The 17,725-nt window shown below is 43.0% G+C and overlaps 1 pseudogene; it reads left to right on the top strand.

The window, feature by feature from the left end:
• Positions 1-17,725, top strand: part of LOC139159872 (zinc finger protein 91-like) — a 76,403-nt pseudogene that overhangs the window by 25,402 nt on the left and 33,276 nt on the right.

Genomic DNA, 17,725 nt, shown 5'->3' with positions numbered 1-17,725 from the left:
CCTAAGGAGACCAACTCTGTGGGACCTCACCAGTCGCTGGGATTCGTGCGGCAGAAGGCGGTCTCAGAGATAATCTGGTCCTATGCCATGCAGTGTTCCCTCTAATTTTTTGGGGGTGTGGGCGAAAAAGTATAGTGTCTGAGCGGCAGTCCCTTCGGGACTGGGCGGCACAGAAATAATAAATAAATAAATAAATAAATAACAAACAAACAAACAAACAAACAAACAAAAAACCCACCCTGTTTTGCCTCAGAGAATTTCAAAATAAAATACTGTACTGTGTGTCTATAACAGTGAGCTCATAATAGGGCAACTCTGTCAATATCAAAATGCCACTTAAATAGTTGAGCTAGTTTCAAACTAGATTTTGATTTTCTTTCTCTCTTCCTTACTCCCATTCTTTTTCTTTCTCTTTTCCTTCCTCTCTTTTTTCTGTTTCTCTCTCTTCCTCTCTCTCTCCTTCCCTCTCACTCTTTCCCTCTCGGCTTCTGGGCAGGTTTGGAAAACTGAGTTGATGATTTTTAAGTGAGTGATTGCTCACTGCTCAGCTTAGAGGGAACTATGCTGCCATGTAGGGCTTTATAGGTCATAACCAACACTTTTAATTGTGTCCGGAAACAAATTGGTAGCCAATGCAGCCCACGGAGTGATGGTGAGATATGGGCATTTCTTGGAAGGCCCAAGACTGCTCGCGTGGCTGCATTTTGGACGAGCTGAAGTTTCCGAACACTCTTCAAGGGTAGCCCCATGTAGAGAGCATTGCAGTAGTCGAACCTCGAGGTGATAAGGGCATGAGTGACCGTGAGCAGTGACTCCTGGTTCAGAAAGGGCCGCAACTGGTGCACCAGTTAATGCACGGATGGTTTATTCTGAAGGGACATAGGATTAAGAATTAGTTCTGCTTTTCTTTTCTCAATAATTAGTTTAACTCCTGCTGTCTTGCTTCTCTATTCTTGCTTCTGATGCCTGGAACTTAATACTCCGTAGATCAGGAACAAAGAACTGCTCAAGGTTGAGTCAAAATAGGTAAGGAAGAAGGCATTGCCCACAAGGCTACAAGGAAGGCTCAATAACATAAGGGAGACCAGGAAGAAGGCATGGACACCAAGGATAGAAGAAATGCTTTGTAGATAATAAAGGCATGGACAAGGAACAATCTGTAGATAAAGGGGTCATGAGGAACATATTGCCCAGGGTTAGGTAACAAACTTGTCTCTGATGGGCTACTTGAACGTATAAGATGTTCACCACACTCTTCTCAGATGTGACCCTTCCTTGCATGAATAGAATAGAATTCTTTACTGGCCAAGTGTGATTGGACACACAAGGAATTGGTCTTTAGTGGATATTTATTTATTTATTTATTAGATTTGTATGCCGCCCCTCTCCGAAGACTCGGGGCAGCTCACAACAGTAATAAAAACAATATAGTAGTGGAACAAATCTAATATTAAAAACATAAAAAACCCTATCATTATTTAAAAAACCAAACAGCACATTCATACCAAACATAAAACAAAGTATAAAAAAAAGCCTGAGGGAAAGGTGTCTCAACTCCCCCATGCCTGGCGGTATAAGTGAGTTTTGAGTAGTTTACGAAAGACAGGAAGGGTGGGGGCAGTTCTAATTTCCAGGGGGAGTTGGTTCCAGAGGGCCGGGGCCACCACAGAGAAGGCTCTTCCCCTGGGGCCCGCCAAACAAAATTGTTTAGTCGATGAGACCCGGAGAAGGCCAACTCTGTGGGACCTTATCGGTCGCTGGGATTCATGCGGTAGCAAGCGGTTCCGGAGGTACTCTGGTCCAATGCCATGTAGGGCTTTAAAGGTCATGACCAACACTTTGAATTGTGACCAGAAACTGATCGGCAGCCAATGCAAGCCACGGAGTGTTGAAGAAACATGGGTGAATCTTGGAAGCCCCACGATGGCTCTCGTGGCTGCGTTCTGCACGATCTGAAGTTTCCGAACACTTTTCAGAGGTAGCCCCTTGTAGAGCGCGTTGCAGTAATCCAACCTCAGGGTGATGAGGGCATGATATGTTCTCAGCATACATGAAAGACAAGATGCATTCCTCAAGAATCATAAGGTACAACACTTAATGATTGTCATAGGGTACAAATAAGCAATCAAATCATAAGGAAACAATATAAATCGTAAGGATGCAAGCAACAAAGTTACAGTCATTAGTGGGTGGACATGGGTGATAGGAATGAGAATGAGAAGAAGATTAGTGCAGATTTAGTAAATAGACAGTGGTGAGGGAATAATTTGTTTAGCAGAGTGATGGCGTTTGTGAAAAAAACAGTTCTTTTGTCTAGTTGTTCTGGTGTGCAGTGCTTTTTGGCGTCATTTTGAGGGTAGGAGATGAAACAGTTTATGGCCAGGATGTGAGGGGTCCCTAAATATTTTCACAGGTCTCTTTTTTGACAGTACTGTATACAGATCCTCTATGGAAAGCAGGTTGGTAGCAGTTGTTTTTTCTGCAGTTCTGATTTTCCTCTGAAGTCTGCATCTGTCTTGTTGGGTTGCAGAACCGAACCAGACAGTTAAAGAGGTGCAGGTGACAAACTCAATAATTCCTCTGTAAAACTGCATCAGCAGCTTCTTGGACAGTTTCAACTTCCTGAGTTGACGCAGAAAGAATATTATTCGTTGTGCTTTCTTGATGACGTTTTTGATGTTAGGTGTCCATTAGGACCTAGAATTTCAAAGGTCTCTAATATATGTACTGTGTTACCTAGTATTTTAAGAGGTGGAAGTGTGGGGAGATTTCTCCTAAAGTCAACACCATTTCTACAGTTTTGAGTGTGTTAGGCAAATAACTAAAGGTAAAAGGAAGAAGAAACAGCTCTGGTTTAGTAGTGATGTAAGGGCTATAGTCAATGAAAAAAAAATCAGAAGAGAAGGATTTAGGGGTAGTGATTTCTGACAGTCTCAAAATGGGTGAACAGTGCAGTCAGGCGGTAGAGAAAGCAAGTAGAATGCTTGACTGCATAGCTAGAGGTATAACAAGCAGGAAGAGGGAGCTATTGATAAAATTGAACAGGTCCAAAGACCAGCTACAAAAATGGTGGAAGGTCTTAAGAATAAAACGTATTAGAAAAGACTTAACTCAATCTGTATAGTCTGGAGGACAGAAGGAAAAGGGGGGACATGATCGAAACATTTAAATATTTTAAAGGGTTAAATAAGGTTCAGGATGGAAGTGTTTTTAATAGGAAAATGAACACAAGATCAAGGGGGCACAATCTGAGGTTAGTTGGGGGAAAGATCAAAAGCAACATGAGAAAATATTATTTTACTGAAAGAGTAGTAGATGCTTAGAACAAACTTCCAGCAGACGTGGTTGTTAAATCCATAGTAACTGAATTTAAACATGCCTGGGATAAACATCCATCCATCCTAAGATAAAATACAGAAAATAGTATAAGGGCAGACTAGATGGACCGTGAGGTCTTTTTCTGCCGTCAATCTTCTGTTTCTATGTTCAATTACAGATTGTTCCGGTGGCACCATGAGGTTAGTGGTATGTAAGTATGTATGTATGTATGTAGGTATGTATGCATGTACGTATGTATAAACAAACAAACAAACAAACAAACGGCAACTGTCCACCCATCTCTTTTGCTTTGTCCAAATGAATGAATAAATAAATACATTACTTTTTCCAACCTTCTACTTAACTTTCTTTTTAGTACCTTGATGACTTCAGTACGTTTTGGACCTTACAATTCATTGAGATATTAATTCTGTATGCATTGGATTATGGGTTCTTGATTCTGCCTTCTGGAGATTCCCCAGGAGTTTGGGCAAGGAGGTTGATGGGATTCTCATCTCAAACATTGTTTGAGAACTAACATATGATTCCGATTGTTCAAAGGTTGTTTTCTTACTTTGCAAGCAATCATCAAAATTATTAGAGCAAATAATCTTTGAATAAACTCTTCTAAATGATTTTTTTCAATATCTCCAGTCCTTGTTCATAGCTGATCTAGAAGGGCAATCCTAAAATTACTGCATTATCCAGTCTTCCAGATAAGATACCCCTTCCTTACAGATATTGCTGGATTTCTTTCTTTCTTTCTTCCTTTCTCTCTCTCTCTCTCTCTCTCTCTCTCTCTCTCTCTCTCTCTTTCTCTTTCTCTATTTTTGGGGGAGACGAGAAGGAAGAGGCTGCTCAGTTTACAGAATTGTCATCTCACAATATTAAAGATGCTGTGTTTTCCATTTCAGATATATAAGTTGAAAATCTTTCCTGATTCTTCTTGAGTCCAAAGTATTTTCTGTGGGAAGTGGGCTGAAAGGCCTTTAGAAGATTTGGCCAGACCTCTTCTGATTGTGTGGGGAGATCTAACCATCCATTTTGGAGTGTATTAGAGACCAGAGAGAAGATGGAGGGACAAAGCATAGCAGATGCAGGTGTTGGAAAAGGCTTTCCAGCCGTTCAACCTTGGAGTTGTAGGAAGAATGGGGCAACTCCTGGGCAGAAGAGCCAAGAAGAGGAAGTCAGCAGTTCAGAGGTCCAACGCTTTCACTTCAGAAAAGTTCAGTTCCAGGAAGGGAAGAGTCTCCGAGATGTTTGCACTCACCTTCACCGCCTTTGCCGTCAGTGGCTGCAGCCGGAAAAACACACCAAGGCTCAGATGCTGGACCTGGTGCTCCTGGAGCAGTTCCTGGCTGTCCTTCCCCCAGAGATGGAGAAATGGGTGCGGGAGTGTGGAGCGGAGACCAGTTCCCAGGCGGTGGCCCTGGCCGAAGGCTTCTTGCTGACCCAGGAAGAGGAAAAGATGCAAGAAAAGTTACAGGTTGGAGAATATAATCTTAGAAGTTCTAGAGGGGAGCTCTCTGAATTTGTGAATATCTTTTTGCAAAGTTTTCTGTTATTATTAACTCCTATGGTTTGATGCTCCATTTTTCTTCCATAATATTGATTGATTGATTGGATTTATATTCCACCCAACTCCCAGAGGACCCTGGGCAGCTCACAGCCAAATACACAAAAAAATTATATAAAACCACCAGTCGACATTGTTTAGCTGATGGGACCCGAAGAAGACCAACCCTGTGGGCCATTATCAGTCACTGGGAGCTATGCAGTAGGAGGCAGTTTCAAATATAGTTTGGCCCTAAGCCATGTGGGGCTTTAAAGGTAATGACCAACACCTTGAATTGCTCCCGGAGACTAATCGGGAGCCAGTGCTGTCTGTGGAGAATTGGTTTAGTGTAGGTGTATCTACGTGCACCCACAACAGCTCACGTGGCTGCATTCTGCATCAGCTGCAGTCTCCCATAGCCTTGTCCACATTCTCAGGAGTCACAGGATCAAATTCATCCCACACAACGGGACTAAGACCTGCCCGTCATCTCGGTCAGAATTGCCCAATCAACAGTCCAGGTCCTTCCGAATCTGGCCAACTTTATCCGCAAGAAACTGAACAAATTCCTCAGCTGTACCTTTTAAGGGCTGCTCCACTCTCTCCGAGTCTGCAGAGAGGGGCGGCATACAAATCTAATAAATAAATAAATATTAAGAAGGGAGTGGGTTACCCTAAAAAGGGTGGTTGAGCGCAAATCCATGGATGCAAAAAGTGCCAAAAAATGCAAACATTTTGCCACCCGTATCGCCATTAGATAAGTCCTAACAAAGGCTCTTAGTAGTGTTCAGTCAGATTCGGAGTTACTGGTTCTCCAGCATCGCTCTGGAAGTCTCTTTTGGCGTTTCATCTCCTGGAGCTCCTCAGTAAACTGAGGAGCTCTCCTGGATCCACTGCCTCAGAGCGGTCGCAAAGGCGCAATCCGGCTTCTGATGGCCAGGGACTCAGCCACATTGTGGACAAGGGAGTCCAGTATTTCCCCAAGCTCCCTGTAGAACCCATCAGGGTCCATTAGGCGTCTGGGGCAGAACCACTTAATCAGGTCCACCACCCTGCGTTGGAGGAGTGGTGCCTTAAAATCCAGCCTCAGCAGGAAATGATCTGACCATGACAAGGGAAAAGTGTCTATACCTTAGTTCCAGATCATGTATCCACTGCCCCGAAAGGAACAATAGATCAAGTGTGTGTGTCCCCCTAAGAGTTGGACCCTGAATTACTTGGGACAGATCCATGGTTCTCATGGAAGCCATGTACTCCTGAACCGCGTCCGAGGATTCACCGAGTGACGGTAAGTTGTAGTCCCCCAGCACCATAAGCCTGGGGAGCTCCACCGCCAACCTGGGCACGACCTCTAGCAGTATAGGCAGGGTTGTTGTAACGCAGCCGGGAGGCAAATATGTAAACAACAAACCCAACTGAACTCATGAGTCCATCCTCAAGACGAAAAATTCACACTCAACAAACTCTGGGGCAGGAATCCTGTGAGGAGAAAGATTCTCCCAAACTAATTGCCACTCCTCCACCCCTTCCCTGAAGTTGCGGCTGATGCACTACCTGAAACCTGCCTGGGTACATCTCAGAGAGCAGAACACCCTTCTGGCCCAGACAGGTCTCGGTTATGCATGCAAGGTCCACCCCCTTGTCTAAGAGTAAATCTCAGATGAGAAGGGCCTTGTTGACAAGAGACCTGGCATTGAACAGCAGTAACCTAAGGCCAGGGCCCTGATATCCCATGTCTCCAGCTATACGAGGCGGGCCCGATGAACCAGAAACAGAGGGGATGGAACAAGTACAGAATGCAGCTGCGAGAGCAATTATGGGCGTCTCTAAGTATGCCCATATCACTCCAACACTCCGCAGTCTGCATTGGTTGCCGATCAGTTTCTGGTCACAATTCAAAGTGTTGGTTATGACCTATAAAGCCCTTCATGGCACCACACCAGAATATCTTCGGGACCGCCTCCTGCCGCACGAATCCCAGTGACCGGTTAGGTCCCACAGAGTCGGCCTTCTCCGGGTCCCGTCAACCAAACAATGCCGTCTGGCGGGACCCAGGGGAAGAGCCTTCTCTGTGGGGGCCCCGACACTCTGGAACCAGCTCCCCCCTGAGATTAGGATTTCCCCCACCCTCCCTGCCTTTCGTAAACTCCTTAAGACCCACCTCTGCCGTCAGGCATGGGGGAACTAAACATCTCCCCCTTGCCCATGTTGTTTTGCCATTGATTGATTGACTGTGTGTCTGTTTTTATATACATGGGGATTGTTTTATGAATTTATTAATTTTAAACTGTAATTAGATTGGTGGGCATTGGATTTGTTATTATGTACTGTTTTTTATTATTGTTGTGAGCCGCCCCGAGTTTGCGGAGAGGGGCGGCATATAAATCCAATAAATCTAATCTAATCTAATCTAATCTACTCGCTCTTAGACAGTGAGCTCTGGTTCCCTGTGAGTAGCCTACCCCTCCCCTCCCATTCCTATTTCTCCCAATTATATACGTGATACTCTGGCTCTCCCACCCTCCAAAGATATTCCACCCCACCCGACCGGCCTCCCTACTCCCCAGCAGGCCACACATCCATACCAAACTGGGGGTTGTAGTTGGGTCCCTACCTGCTTCTCTTTGCACATTCAGCAGGGTGGGCTCCAGCTCCTGTCCCCATGTGTTTCCCATTCTTCCCAGTCAATCCCTTCATACATTCATTCCCCCTGGAACATCCATTTCCCCTTGCATATACCCAAACACTCAACAACCCACCCCACCTCCCAAATAAACATCAATATAAAAGGAACTGCAGTGTGTTAATCCAAGGCATATGAAGGAGAATGTATAACAGCCACCGCAGCCAGAGTTTGTCTTTTCTCCTTGATATTGGGAGAATCGGTGATATGCTAGAGTTTGTCCTTTTTCCTTAATGCCTCTGTTGTAGAGGGGCTTGCATTGGGAGAAAGTGTTCCTCCTAAGGCAGGCAAATCTCCCCCCAGAGAAAGTCCTGTTGGTACAGTGGTGGTTGGAGCAGTGGTGACACTCAGGTTTAATATGAGAACCTATAAAGCCCCATATGGCTCAGGACCAGATTATTTACGGGACCGTCTCTTGCCATATACCTCCCAGAGACCTATAAGAGCACACAGAGTTGGCCTCCTCCAGGTCCCGTCAGCCAAGCAATGCAGGCTGGGGGGACCATGGGGTAGGGCCTTCTCTGCAGCCGCCCCGGCTGTATGGAATCAACTCCCCCCTGATGTCCGTACTGCTTCCACCCTATTGCCCTTCCTTAAAGCCATGAAGACCTGCCTTTGCCGACAGGCCTGGGGGACATGAACTAACAACAACAATGGCCAAATTGTATGAATGTTTAGTATACATGTTGGGTTAGTTTATTATGTTTATTAGGGTTTTAATTAATGGTTTTATAACTTAGTTTTATATTTGACTTCTTTTTATTGTCTTGTATTTTATATTGTGGTATGCCGACCTGAGTCCTTCGGGATTGGGTGGCATAGAAGTCGAATTAATAAATAAGCAAATAAATAAAAAACAGCCTGGTGCTAGAGCAGAAATCCAGGCAGAAGATGATGCAAGCACAGAGGAAGTGGAAGTAATCGGTACAATAAAAGGAGTAGCTGAACGAATGGGTTTACTAAAACCTAAACTCAGTCCGGTAGCAGGAGTAGTAGAGATGAGTGCACCTGATGTGAATCCTGCAGCAATATTTGTAACTGTTCCTATATTAGTCTTTCCTATTGACAAAATTGAACGGGTCCAATGACGGGCTACAAGAATGGTGGAAGGTCTTAAGCATAAAACGTATCAGGAAAGACTTAATGAACTCAATCTGTATAGTCTGGAGGACAGAAGTAAAAGGGGGGACATGATTGACGTGTTTTTAATAGGAAAGTGAACACAAGAACAAGGGGACACAATCTGAAGTTAGTTAGGGGAAAGATCAAAAGCAACATGAGAAAACGGATTCAGCTCCAGTGATCTTAGAAGCCGATGTCTTAGAAGAACTTGAAAGATTAAAGATAAATAAGGCAATGGGTCCAGATGGCATCCATCCCAGAGTTCTTAAAGAACTCAGATCTGTCATTGCTACCCCCCTGACTGATTTGTTTAACCAATCCCTGTTAACAGGAGATGTTCCTGAGGATTGGAGAATGGCCAGTGTTGTGACTATCCACAAGAAGGGCAGTAGAGAAGAAGCTGGAAACTACAGGCCAGTTAGCTTGACATCAGTTGTAGTTAAAATGATGGAGACTCTACTCAAAAAGAGGATAAATCAGCATCTAAAAAACAATAACTTATTGGACCCAAATCAGCATGGCTTTACTGAAGGCAAATCGTGTCAGACTAATCTCATTGAGTTCTTTGACTATGTCACAAAGATGTTGGATCAAGGTGGTGCCGTGGATATTGCCTATCTGGACTTCAGCAAAGCCTTTGATACGGTTCCACATAAAGAGCTGATAGATAAATTAGTGAAGATTGGACTTAATCCCTGGATAGTTCAGTGGATTTCAAGCTGGCTGAAGCATAGACATCAGAGAGTTATTGTTAATGGCGAGTATTCTGAGCAGAGACAGGTTACAAGCGGTGTGCCACAAGGGTCTGTTCTGGGTCCTATTCTTTTTAATATGTTTGTGAGTGACATAGGGGAAGGTTTGGTAGGGAAGGTTTGCCTATTTGCCGATGACTCTAAAGTGTGCAATAGGGTTGATATTCCTGGAGGGGTCTGTAATATGGTAAATGATTTAGCGTTACTAGATAAATGGTCAAAGCAATGGAAACTGCAGTTTAATGTTTCCAAATGTAAAATAATGCACTTGGGGAAAAGGAATCCTAAATCTGAGTATTGCATTGGCAGTTCTGTGTTAGCAAAAACTTCAGAAGAGAAGGATTTAGGGGTAGTGATTTCTGACAGTCTCAAAATGGGTGAGCAGTGTGGTCGGGCGGTAGGAAAGGCAAGTAGGATGCTTGGCTGCATAGCTAGAGGTATAACAAGCAGGAAGAGGGAGATTGTGATCCCCTTATATAGAGCGCTGGTGAGACCACATTTGGAGTACTGTGTTCAGTTCTGGAGACCTCACCTACAAAAAGATATTGACAAAATTGAACGGGTCCAAAGACGGGCTACAAGAATGGTGGAAGGTCTGAAGTATAAAACGTATCAGGAAAGACTTAATGAACTCAATCTGTATAGTCTGGAAGACAGAAGGAAAAGGGGGGACATGATCGAAACATTTAAATATGTTAAAGGGTTAAATAGGGTTCAGGAGGGAAGTGTTTTTAACAGGAAAGTGAACACAAGAACAAGGGGACACAATCTGAAGTTAGTTGGGGGAAAGATCAAAGGCAACATGAGAAAGTATTATTTTACTGAAAGAGTAGTAGATCCTTGGAACAAACTTCCAGCAGACGTGGTTGGTAAATCCACAGTAACCGAATTTAAACATGCCTGGGATAAACATATATCCATTGTAAGATAAAATACAGGAAATAGTAAAAGGGCAGACTAGATGGACCATGGGGTCTTTTTCTGCCGTCAGTCTTCTATGTTTCTATGTTTCTAAAATATTATTTTACTGAAAGAGTAGTAGATCCTTTGAACAAACTTCCAGCAGACGTGGTTGGTAAATCCACAGTAACTGAATTTAAACATGCCTGTTTAAATAAAATGGATATATATCCATTGTAAGATAAAATATATCCATTGTAAGATAAAATACAGGATATATATCCTGTATTTCCATACAGGAAATATCCATTGTAAGATAAAACACAGGAAATAGTATAAGGGCAGACTAGATGGACCATGAGGTCTTTTTCTGCCATCAGTCTTCTATGTTTCTAAGTTGAAACCTGTGGCAGGCTCCGAGCTAAAATGTCCAGTGCTGAAAAGCAGCGGCTGTCAAAATCAATGTCCCAAAGTCAGAGTCCCCAATTTATTTATTTATTATTTATTTATTTATTGGACTTATATGCCACCCCTCTCCGTGGACTTCGGGCGGCACAGAATGATTCTGTGGCTTCTGCTGGCCTGATGTGGTTGGGACGCCAGCGACCTGATCACTCACTGAGACAATCGCCCACCGCTGTTCTCGTGTTGTCCTCAGTGTTTGGCCATTGCGTGGGGAAACCATCCAACTGTCGTTTTCAGCACTTGGTGTTTGGTTGCCAGGAACAGTGTTGGGCATTGTCCTCAGTGTCCCAGGCCTCAATTAGAAACATAGAAGTCTGACGGCAGAAAAAGACCTCACGGTCCATCTAGTCTCCCTTATACTATTTCCGGTGTTTTATCTTAGGATGGATATATATTTATCCCAGGCATGTTTAAATTCAGTTACTGTGGATTTATCTTCCATGTCTGCTGGAAGTTTGTTCCAATTACCACCTTCTCTGCTTGGGTGCCGCCCTCTGCAACTCAACCCTCTGGCGTTCAACCTCCCACAGCCCGGTCCAGCCGCCAGTATCCAGGCATGGGCAGGCTGCTCTGCCCAATGTCAAGGTGCACGGTTCTTCAATGTTACCGTTGTTACCATGTACGGCTGCTCCTCTCCTCTTTTCCACCGCCACCGGAACTGGAACAAGATACATTTGGGGCAATTTTGCGATTCTGTTTCAAGTTTCAGAAATGGGCTTTGGGCTGATTTAAAGGTGCCGTATGATAATTCATTAATGTTCTTTCTCTGTTTCTGTTTCTCGTATCACATCATGTCTGTCCCAAGGGGAGGCAAGATTCTTTCAGATCTTCTCAAGAGCTGCCGTTCAGGGAGACTTTCCACAAAGATCAAAGTCAGGAGACCACACCAGGTAAGAAAAGCTCTTTCTGTGAACTATAACGTTTAGCTGATTCTTTTGCTCCTCTTGATTGGAATCTCTCTCTTTATAACAAATCTGCTTCCACCATTTTTCCCTTTCTCGCAGAGAGTAGAAAGCTGTCCTTGGGGATTTTAGAATCACCTCCTCTTTGTGGTGGGGCTGAAGGATTGGCTGAACCGCTACTTCAGGTAAGGAGGAAAAGTATGAGAAAATGTCCATAAATCTTGGGTGGATTTAATTTTTTTTCTAGAAATTATTGTAGTAAATTGCCATGTCTAAGCAGTACAAATCTGACATCCGGTCAATCAAAACTGATATGCAACCTGGCTATCTCTCTCTTCTAACTGGGTCCTTTCTGAGATGCTTTCTCCATTTCTCTTGCCTGGCCATCATAGTTCATTGACCAGACTGTTTTCACCATTAGGGCTCTTCCTTCTGTCTCCCAGGGTAGCTCTCACACACCATTTTATCAAAAATTCACCCTATTTTCTGTCTTTTCAAAAGCATATTTTCTAAATATGCCCATGTCACACCAACACTCCGCAGTCTGCATTGGTTGCCGATCGGTTCTTTTCACATTTCAAAGTGTTGGGTATGACCTATAAAGCCCTTCATGGCATTGGACCAGAATATCTCCGTGACCGTCTTCTGCTGCACAAAGCCGCACGAAGCATATCCGAGTCTGCGGAGAGGGGCGGCATACAAATCCAATTAATAATAATAATAATAATAATTATTATTATTATTATTATTATTATTATTATTATTATTATTATTATTATTATTATTATTATTATTATCATCATTATATTTTGGACAACTGTGACCTGGTAGTGAGAATCTGCATAGATAACAGCGGCTAACAGCAGTAAAAAAGACAATATAACAAATCTAATATTAAAAGTAATTTTAAAAACCCCAATTTAAGAAACTAATCATACATACAGACATACCATACATAAATTTCATAAGCCTAGGGGGAAGGGAATATCTCAGTTCCCCCATACCTGACGACAGAGGTGGGTTTTAAGGAGCTTATAAAAGGCAAGGAGGGTGGGGACAACTCTGATATCTGGGGGGAGTTGGTTCCAGAGGGTCGGGTCTGCCACAGAGAAGGCTCTTCCCCTGGGTCCCGCCAAACGACATTGTTTAGTCGACGGAACCCGGAGAAGGCCAACTCTGTGGGACCTAACCGGTCGCTGGGATTCGTGCGGCAGAAGACGGTCACGGAGATATTCTGGTCCGATGCCATGAAGGGCTTTATAGGTCATAACCAACATTTTAAATTGTGACCGGAAACCGATCGGCAACCAATGCAGACTGCGGAGTGTTGGTGTGACATGGGCATATTTAGAAAAGCCCATGATAGCTCTCGCAGCTGCATTCTGCACAATCTGAAGTTTCCGAACACTTTTCAAAGGTAGCCCCATGTAGAGAGCGTTACAGTAGTCGAGCCTCGAGGTGATGAGGGCGTGAGTGACTGTGAGCTATGAGTCCCGGTCCAGATAGGGCCGCAACTGGTGCACCAGGTAGACCTGGGCAAACGCCACCCTCGCCACCGCTGAAAGACTATTATAAGTGATCTTATTCTGAATTTTGCAGAATTATCCCTATTTTGTTCACTTAATCTCTTCTTGAATTGGTAGAAAAAATTATCAAGTTATTGGGATTATCTGTTAATAAAAAACTTGTCTCCTTATTCAGGAAGTTGTGTCTTTTGAGGACGTGGCCGTGAATTTCTCCAAGGAGGAGTGGTCACAACTGGATGCTGACCAAAAAGCTCTCCATGAAGAAGTCATGCTGGAGAATTCCAGGAATCTGGCTTCTTTGGGTAAGAACCCTGTCGTTGCATAGAAACACCATGGGGTGGGGAACGTAGATGTAAGTTCTAATTTAAAAAAAAGTCATTTATTTATTTATATCCTGGCTTTGTTTTTTAAAAAATAATAATAAAGTCAGTGAACAAGCCCTGCATTCTTCCTCCTGCTGTTTTCCCTACAACAACAAACCTGTGACATTGGTTGAGCTGAGAGAGACTGGCTAAGGTCACCCCGCCAATCATGCCTAGGGCAGAACTAGTACTCTTAGTTACCTGGTTTCCAGCCAGGTGCGTTAACTGTTTCACCAAACCGAATTTATAGAAGGAGGAAATTCATTGAAAGAAAAATCATGGAATAGTCCCAGGTCAATGAAGGCAAACTGCCCTCCCGTAGTGGGTCGACCTCTAGGGAGGCACAGAATGCCATGATTGCCACATCAGAATGAAGCAACGAAGAGAATTTTCTCAATGAGACGACCTCGGTTGTATCAAGATCGCTCCTTTTATTGTATTTCACTTTTCCTGACATGTGGTACAGAATAACCAATTCGCGAACGCCACATACATTAAGCCATCCCCCAACTACCATTCACTCATGCACTGTATAAGGCAACCTCCTCGTGACTTCCCTACAGATAATTAACGGAAGCTCCATTCATTGTCTTTTCCTGCATTGTGTGTTTACTGGTGATTAGCAAAGGAATGAGAGTAAGGCATATACTTCCTTATATGGAAGTTAGCTATAGATTTTCTTCATGTTGTATATCAAGTTAATTATTTTCCACGTGGTCATGGATTCTGCAGGATGCTTACTCAGCCTACTGTTTTCCCTACAACAACAAACCAACAATGTCGGTTGGCGGGCCCCAGGAGGAGAGCCTTCTCTGTAGCGGCCCCGACTGCTGGAACCAGCTCCTCCAAGAAATTAGAACTGCCCCTACCCTCCTTGCCTTTCGTAAACTTCTCAAAACCCACCTTTGTTGTCAGGTATGGGGGAATTGAAACATCTCCCCCGGGCCTATATAATTTATGTATGGTATGTTTGTAGGTATGTCTGCTTAAAAATTGGGTTTTTTAACTATTTTAAATTTTAAATTGTATATTATTAGATTTGTTATGAATTGTTTTATTGTGTTGTGAGCCGCCCCGTGTCCACGGAAAGGGGCGGCATACAAATCTAATAAATAAATAAATAAATAAATAATAAATAAACCTGTGACATTGGTTGAGCTGAGAGAGACTGGCTAAGGTCACCCCGCCAATCATGCCTTAAGCAGAACGATTACTCATAGTCACCTGGTTTCTAGCCAGGTGCGTTAACTGTTTCACCAAACCGAATTTATAGAAGGAGGAAATTCATTGAAAGAAAAATCATGGAATAGTCCCAGGTCAAAGCTTAGATCAGGGTGGTGCCTTAGATTCTTTGTTATGTGATCCAATCCTGTTAGATGAGGATCAGTAAGGATACATTTGGAAGTGGGTCCTTGCTAAAATCTTAGTTTGGAACCTTTGTGTTTACCAACAAAGCAGCTAAAATATATTAATGATTCTTTGGCTGAGTTTCAGAAGAAAAGGTTTGATTCTTCCCTTTGCTAACAACATTCCATTTTCATTTTTTTCTTTTTTGAAGGCTTTAATGGGCAAGAGAATAAGAATTGCAATGAGGAATGCCAAGCCACCCAGCTGAAAAAGGAAAGGGGGAAATTTCCAGATCAGAATCAATCAAAGAGTGATGAAACAAGGCGACCACAAAGTGGAATTAAAGAAGGCTTTCCTCAGGTCGGTTGGCTTCCTAACCATACAAACATTGATACGGAAGAAAGGCCATGTCAATGCGTAGAATCTGGAGAGACCTTTAATAAATTTGATCATCTTAATTCTCGTAAAAAGACACATTCAGAAGAGAAACCATATACATGCAGGGAGTGTGGAAAGACCTTCTGTTATAATGACTCTCTTGGAACTCAGGAATCGGAGAGGAGTCGCAAAGGAGAAGAGCTTTACAAATGCTTCGAGTGTTCAAAGAAGTTTACTTTTAAGGGTAATCTTGATTCCCACAAGAGGATCCACACAGGAGAGAAACCGTATAAATGCATAGAGTGTGGTAAGAGCTTTAATAGGAAATATTCTCTAATTCACCATAAAACTATCCATACAGAGAAGAAGCCATATCAATGCATGAAGTGCAGAAAAACCTTCTGTTATTATTACTCTCTCACGAAACATCAAAGGATTCACAAAGGAGGAAGACCTTATAAACGCATGGAGTGTGGAAAGGCTTTTAGGCACAGCAGTGGTCTTAATTGCCACAACATGATCCACACAGGAGAGAAGCCATATAAATGCCAGGAATGTGGAAAGACCTTTTCTTATAACTCAAATCTCAACCGTCACAAGAGGATCCACACAGGGGAGAAAGCATATGAATGCATGGAGTGTGGAAAGACATTTGCTTCTAGCAGTAGTCTTATTGCCCACAAAAGGATGCACACAGGGAAGAAACCATATGAATGCATGGAGTGTGGAAAGACATTTTCTTGTAGCAATAGTCTTAATACCCACAAGAGGATCCACACAGGGGAGAAGCCATGTGAATGCATGGTGTGTGGAAAGACATTTGCTTCTAACAGTAATCTTTATACCCACAAAAGGATCCACACAGGGGAGAAGCCATATGAATGCATGGAGTGTGGAAAGTCATTTTCTTGTAGCAGTAGTCTTAATACCCACAAGAGGATCCACACAGGGGAGAAGCCATGTGAATGCATGGTGTGTGGAAAGACATTTGCTTCTAACAGTAATCTTTATACCCACAAGAGGATCCACACAGGGGAGAAGCCATATAAATGCATGGAGTGTGGAAAGGACTTTAAGGAGAAATCTACGCTTACCTGCCACAAAAGGATCCACACCGGAGAGAAGCCATATAAATGTGTAGAATGTGGAAAGGACTTTAAGCAGCAATCTACTCTTACCTACCACAAAAAGATCCACACAGGAGAGAAGCCATATAAATGTGTAGAATGTGGAAAGAGCTTTAGGAAGAAATCTACTCTTACCTACCACAAAAGAATCCACACAGGAGAGAAGCCATATAAATGTGTAGAATGTGGAAAGAGCTTTAAGAAGAAATCTCATCTTACCTTCCACAAGAGGATTCACACAGGAGAGAAGCCATATAAATGTGTGGAATGTGGAAAGGGCTTTAAGTGGAAGTCTTCTCTTACCTTCCACAAAAGGAGCCACACAGGAGAGAAGCCATATAAATGTGTAGAATGTGGAAAGAGCTTTAACCAGAAATCTACTCTTACCTCCCACAAAAGGATCCACACAGAAAAGAAGCCATATAAATGTGCAGAATGTGGAAAGGGCTTTAAGCAGAAATATACTCTTACCCGCCACAAAAGGATCCACACAGGGGAGAAGCCATATAAATGTGTGGAATGTGGAAAGGGCTTTAAGTGGCAGTCTACTCTTACCTGCCACAAAAGTATCCACACAGGAGAGAAGCCATATAAATGTGTAGAATGTGGAAAGGGCTTTAACCAGAAATCTACTCTTACCTCCCACAAAAGGATCCACACAGAAAAGAAGCCATGTACATGAAAAGAGTGTGGAAAGAGCTTTAATCATAGCAGTCAACTTAATTCGCACCAGAGGATCCACACAGGTGGGAAGCCATATCAGTTCATGTAATGTGAAAAGACCTTTCATTGTATCAGTAATCTGAATTACCATAAAAAGATCCAAGCAGGAGAGAACCTATGTAAATGTGTGCAATGTGAAGAGTGCTTTAAAAGGAGTTGTGATCTCACTTCCTATGAAATAATCCATAGGGAGTAGGGGTAGGAGGAGCACATGAATGCATGATTTGACTTACCATAGAAGGAGCCACAGTCAGGAGAAAATATGTCAATAAGGAAAGTGTGGGAAGAGGTTCAATAGAAATACAGGTTTCCGATTCTTATTTGGCTTCCCTAACTGGGAGCTTTATCATCAAGCAGCAACACTCAACTGGAACAGAGAATGGATTCTTCTGAGAAGACTACTGACTGTGGAAGGATTCTACCTGCAAATTGGTTGGCATGCCTTCTTATGGGGAGAAAATCATAAAATACATACCTATTTCAATCGACATTACTTGTTAGATATGATTAAAAATAAGGAAACATCACTACCATGGTATCCCTAAATGGGTATCAGCAACAGAGG

This window comes from Erythrolamprus reginae, chromosome 2 (genome assembly GCF_031021105.1).
Source record: "Erythrolamprus reginae isolate rEryReg1 chromosome 2, rEryReg1.hap1, whole genome shotgun sequence".
Lineage (NCBI taxonomy): Eukaryota > Metazoa > Chordata > Lepidosauria > Squamata > Dipsadidae > Erythrolamprus > Erythrolamprus reginae.
This window is presented reverse-complemented; position numbering and strand designations above follow the sequence as displayed.